We start from the raw sequence: 6,000 nt of genomic DNA, 5'->3' as shown, positions 1-6,000 counted from the left end.
TTTATCCATGAGAGACAGAGAGAGGCAGAGACACAGGCAGAGGGAGAAGCAGGCTCCCAGCGGGGAGCCTGATGTGGGACTCGATCCCGGTTCTCCAGGATCATGCCCGGGGCCCAAGGCAGGTGCTCCATCGCTGAGCCACCCGGGCGCCCCTCTAATTTCTTCTTGAAAACTAAAAGGTTCTGTCCTTAGCTCATTCACTGCTTGTGATCCGTTCGATGTGACGGGCAGCTCCCCACCCTCATGGCTCTCGAGCTGCGGGTACATTAAGACAACAGCGCTCTATGATCTCGCAGCTCTGGGGGCCAGAAGTCTGAAATCGAGGTGCCCCAGGGTTGGCTCCGTCTGGGGTCCCCGGGCGACTCCGCGACAGGCCCCCTCCCAGCCTCTGGCGGTGCCATCCTCAAGCCCCCTGGCCCATCTGCCTCTGCGTCCTCAGGCATCTGTCTTCACCGGTGCCCTGTCTCGCAGGCGCGTTCCCTCTCCCTGTAAAAGCACCAGTTCCCCTGATTAAAGGTCCCCTGCTCCCGTGATGCCCTCCCCTGAGCTAATGGCATCTGCAAGGACCTTATTCCCAAAGAGCATCACATCCAGGAACACCTGGGGCTTAGGATTTCAATACATTATTTTTGCAGGTGACACAGTGGCACACACGACAGGCATTTCCACCATTTCCTGGATGTCCCCTCGCCCAGAAGCAGGTCATTAGGTACATTTTCTCCCTTCCAGGTGACGGAAGGCAACCGCCTCGCCAGTCTCCGCGCTAACACGCATCCCCTTTCTCCGGCCTCGGTTTGTACTTTCTTCCCTTCCAGCCTCAGCCAACAATCTCTTCCATCTCCGCTTATCACCTGGCCCCAGAGCCAGTGCCACTGGTTCAGGTGTTGCTGCGCCGGAGCACGCTCTTGGGCCAGGGTGGCCATGCCCGGTGGTCAGCTGCCAGGACCTGGCAGGCCCTGGAGCCACCCAGTCCCAGACCCCCACCTGGTGGTCAGCTCAGGTCCCCTGCTGTGCAGGCCACTCCTCTTCTGGACACTTGCACATGACAGGTGGCGGCCACAGCCTTCAGCTCATGGACACTGTAGCTGTGCCCCTGGCCGTAGCTGTCACCCCCGGGACTGACCCCGGAGCTGCGGGGACACTGAGCCCAAGCTCCCAGGGGCCATGCTTGCTCTCACCCCATGGTGCCTGGGCTGTGTGCTCCACCTGCAGGGACAGGTGTGTCATACACTAATAATACACCCCCTCCTGCACATTCCTTTTGAAGAACTCTCTAACCCACTATAGAGCTCCTTTGGGTTTTAGCACCTGCCCCTGTTTCCACACCCACAGCACGTGCTGTGAGTCACAAGCCTTGTGGTGGGAAGTGGGGACAGACCCGAGGGGAGTATACGAGGGCAGAAGAGAGAACGGTCCCTGAACGTTCAAGGAGAGGACGTCCTTATCAGGGGGCAGCGCTTCCGCCAGCCCAGCTTAGGGGGTCTGGACGTGAAATACGTGCAGGGCACCCCCCAGCTGGCCTCACCCCGTACAGGAGGTTCTCGTTCACTCTCAACCAGGACCTGGGCCTGGCACAGGTATTTTGTGTTTTTTTTTTAATTTTTTATTTTATTTTATTTTATTTATTTATGATAGGCACACAGTGAGAGAGAGAGAGAGAGGCAGAGACATAGGCAGAGGGAAAAGCAGGCTCCATGCACCGGGAACCCGACGTGGGATTCGATCCCGGGTCTCCAGGATCGTGCCCTGGGCCAAAGGCAGGCGCTAAACCGCTGTGCCACCCAGGGATCCCGTATTTTGTGTTTTTTAATATTTTTATTTATTTATCTATTTAAGAGGAATGTGTGCAGGGGAGAGAGAGAGAGAGAGAGAGCCCACGGGTGGGGCCCCACCCAGGAACCCGGGATAGTGCCCTGAGCAGAAGGCAGGCACTTCACTGACGGAGCCCTCTGGGCACCCTGGCACAGCTTTTGCAGTAAGTTTAGTCTTCTTTGAAACAACCCTCTCAATCCCTGCAATATTCTTTATTTACAAATCTACTTTGTGGGGCACCAGGGTGGCTCAGCAGCAGAGCATCTGCCTTCGGCCCAGGGTGTGACTCCGGGGTCCCGGGATCGAGTCCCACATCAGGCTCCCTGCAGGGAGCCTGCTTCTCCCTCTGACTGTGTCTCTGCCTCTCTCTGTGTGTGTCTCTCATGGATAAATAAATAAAATCTTTAAAAAAAAAGAAATCTACTTTGTACTATGCAAACATAGCCCCCCCAGCCTTCTTTAGTGTTTATGTGGTGTATCTTTTCAGGTCCTCTTATTTTAACCTATTTCCATTTACGATGGGCTTATTGTAGACAGCGTGCAGTGGGGGCCCGCTTTCTTACACCACCTGGCAACCTCTGCCTCATAGTTGGGGTGTCCACACCACTTGCATGTAATACGATTAGAGACACAGCTGGGTTTGGATCTACAAACCTGCCATGTGCCTTCTATGTGTCCCATCTCTTCCTGTTTTCCTTTCCCTCTTCTGCCTTCTTTTGTATTTGCTGCGAATTTTGCATGATTTCTTTGTTGGCTTATTATTTTGTTTTAAGATTTTTTAAAAAATTTATTTATGAGAGACACACAGAGATAGAGGCAGAGACACAGGCAGAGGAAGAAGCAGGCTCCACGCAGGGAGCCGGACATGGGACTCGATCCCAGGATCCCGGGGTCATGCCCTGAGTCGAAGGCAGACACTAAACCACTGAGCCACCCAGGTGTCCCTAATTTCTTTATTCTTTACAGATACACCTTTGACTTATCAGAGTCCACATTCCAGTGACTTAGGCCACTTCACCCACGCTGTGAGCACTTTGCCATCCTGTCCTTCCATCTCTGCCACCCCAACTATGCTATCTAGTTATATGTTCCACTTCTATATATGTTTCAAACCCCACATACATTGTTAATTCTACGTAATCAGTTGATCATCTTTTAAATAATAAAAAACAAAGTGTTTACATTTACTTCTTAGTTACAATTCACATACTTCTCATTTCTTTGTAGACATGGATATTTTCATCTGGTGTCATTTTCTTCTGTCTGTAGGGCTTTCTTAAGGATTTCTTGTAGTGTGGGTCAGCTGGTGACGAATTCTTACAGCTTTTTTTTTTTTTTCTTACAGCTTTTATATGTCTGAAACATCTATCTAACCTGTGCATTTCAAAGATATTTTCACTGGGTATCAAACTCCAGGTTGACAATGTTTTCTCCCAACACTTTAGAGATGCTGCTCCACCATCCTCTAGCTTGCTTTATTTCCATGAGAAATCTGTTGTCAGGACCTGGGTGGTTCAGCGGTTGAGCACCTGCCTTCAGCTCAGGGCATAATCCTGGGGTCCCAGGATCAAGTCCCACATTAGGCTCCCTGCATGGAGTCTGCTTCTTTCACTGCCTACGTCTCTGCCTCTGCCTCTCTGTGTGTGTCTTTCATGAATAAATAAATAAAATCTTAAAAAAAAAAAAGTCTGTTGTCATCCTTATCTTTGCTCATTTATACACAGTATGTTGATTCCTCCCCACACCCCCTGGTGGCTGCTTTTAATATTTCCCTTTATCACTTGATTATGATCACACAGAGAGACACAGGCAGAGGGAGAAGCAGGCTCCGTGTGGGGAGCCTGATTGGGACTCGATCCCAGGACCCCAGGGTCATGGCCTGAGCCAGAGGAAGACACTCAACTACTGAACCACTCAGGTGTCCCTGTCCTGTGTCTTGATATAAGAACAACTGTGTTGTTAAAATTGATGGAACTCCAGGGGTGCCTGGGTGGCTCAGTCAGTGAAGCATCTTGCTTTCGGCTTAGGTCATGATCCTGGGGTCCTGGGATCAAGCCCTGCATCAGGCTCTCTGCTCTGCGGGGAGTCTGCTTCTCTGCTATCTCTGTCTCTGTCTTAAATAAATAAATAAATAAATAAATAAATAAATAAATCTTTAGGAAAAAAAAAACGGATGGAACTCCATGCTTTACACATTTATTGTATGGAATTCTATCTCAGGCTTGAAATGAGGCCCAAGGATCTGGGAAGATCGGGGGGTTGGATCCCTTGGGACAAAGTAGGACCTGGGTCACTCAGGGCTGCTGGCCTCTCTGATGGCCCTAAAACGAGGCTGAGGGGACACCCTTCCTGAAGCAAGAAGGGGGCAGAGCCCATGACACCTCCTGGTGACCTCAGGCTGGGAGCCAGGGCCTCCCTCACACAACTCCCAGGCCCTCTGTGCTCTAATGTCTTTATTTACTTACTAAAAGTGGCATTTTGAGATACAATATCTGGGATTTCAGGGAGGGAAAGGAAATCAGATTGGCTGTGAGCCGGTCTTGGGTGATGGTAGTGATGGGCCAATGTGGACCTATCTTTATCTGACCTTTTGCACTTTTGTGCACATCTGATATTTTATATAATAAAACTGTAAACAAAACCCCCTAAAATTTGCATCTTGTTTAATTTGCATGTCTTTCCCAGTAAGGTCTCTTATTTATCGTGCGGTAAATTGCCTGTTAACCCCTTGGGGGTCTCCGCATCTTTGTTCTGTAGGTTCATTTATAGCAGCTATTCTATGATCAGAATATTAACCCATTGTTATACAAACATTTTCTACTACTTTGATATTTGCTCTTTGTTTTTCCTTGTCTTTTTTAAGTAGACATTTTTAGTTGCCTCATGGTCTAACCTCTCTCCCGTAGCTCCCAAGCTCCTGCCCCGGCAGGGACCTGCTCTATCCCATGCTGCTGTCCTCCCGAGCCTCACCCGGTACACACCCCGGCTTCTGGGGCACAGCTAGTCACTAGCAACCCCCCACCAGCCTCAGCCCTGTTGCTGGGAACCCCAGCTCCCCTCTGCCCTGCTCCCTTACTGCTAGCCTTCTCCGGGGGCTGCTTTTTCTCTTCCCACCTCAGCCCCCTGGCCAGGAAGGGGGCACCAGGCACCCCTGTTCCTCATCGTGGCCTGTGGCCCCTTCCCCACTCCTCTCTGCAGGAGTCTTCGCTGACACAAGCCATGAGCCGTGCTAACCACCCAACCGGCCCTGGCTGCGGGCATCACCCCGTCGCCGCACCAGGTCTGCTTTCCCGGTGGCCTCAATTTCTTAGGACCAGCCTGCAGCTCCCTGCTCCTCAGTCATGACCCCTTCTTCCTGCCAATGACCTCGTCCTCTGCCCCAATTATGCCCTTGAGCCTGTTGCCGTCAGTAACTGTCCCCCCTCACATCCCCTCCAGAGTTTCAACCCAACACCCCACTCTCAGACAGTCACCTACCCCCAGCGCAGTCCCAGCTCCGTCCTGCAGATGCCGACCCCAGCACCAGAGCCCCCACGCTGTCACGCCCTCACCCCCTTCCTCACTCCATTTAGATTCTACCATCAGTGCCTCCTCTCCCTTGGCTCAGCTGCCCCTCTCAGAAGCTTGCCTGGCAAAAGCCCAAACCTGGATAAACCAAATGCCCCTGCTTATTCCCATTGGCCTCCCTGCAGCTCCTCAAAAATATACAATCCCATCTCCTCTGGAATAGAGGCTGAAGCCCACAACGGTCTCCCAGGCCTGGTCTCTGCCCCGCCTGCTCTCATGATCCAAGTTACCAACTGGCCTCCTCATCTTTCTGGTTAGTATCAGTGTCCTGGGCTGGCCGTGGGCTTTAGGAGCAGGTGGGGGGTGGATGTTCTGAGCTGTGAGTCTTACCTCACAGCTGGGAAATTGGCAGTTGAGTCAGCCCACTTATGTACACAGGATCTCAACTGACTTCCAGGAAGTCAAAAGTCTTCCACGAAGGGCAGCCCTGGTGGCACAGCGGTTTAGCACCGCCTGCAGCCCAGGGTGTGATCCTGGAGACCCGGGATCGAGTCCCACATCAGGCTCCTTGCATGGAGCCTGCTTCTCCCTCTGCCTGTGTCTCTGCCCACCCCCCCCCCTCTCTGTTTCTCATGAATAAATAAATAAATAATTCTTTAAAAAAAAAAAAAAAGTCTTCCA

The sequence above is a fragment of the Canis aureus genome, chromosome 14 (assembly GCF_053574225.1).
Source record: "Canis aureus isolate CA01 chromosome 14, VMU_Caureus_v.1.0, whole genome shotgun sequence".
Lineage (NCBI taxonomy): Eukaryota > Metazoa > Chordata > Mammalia > Carnivora > Canidae > Canis > Canis aureus.
Note: the sequence above shows the minus strand (reverse complement) of the source record.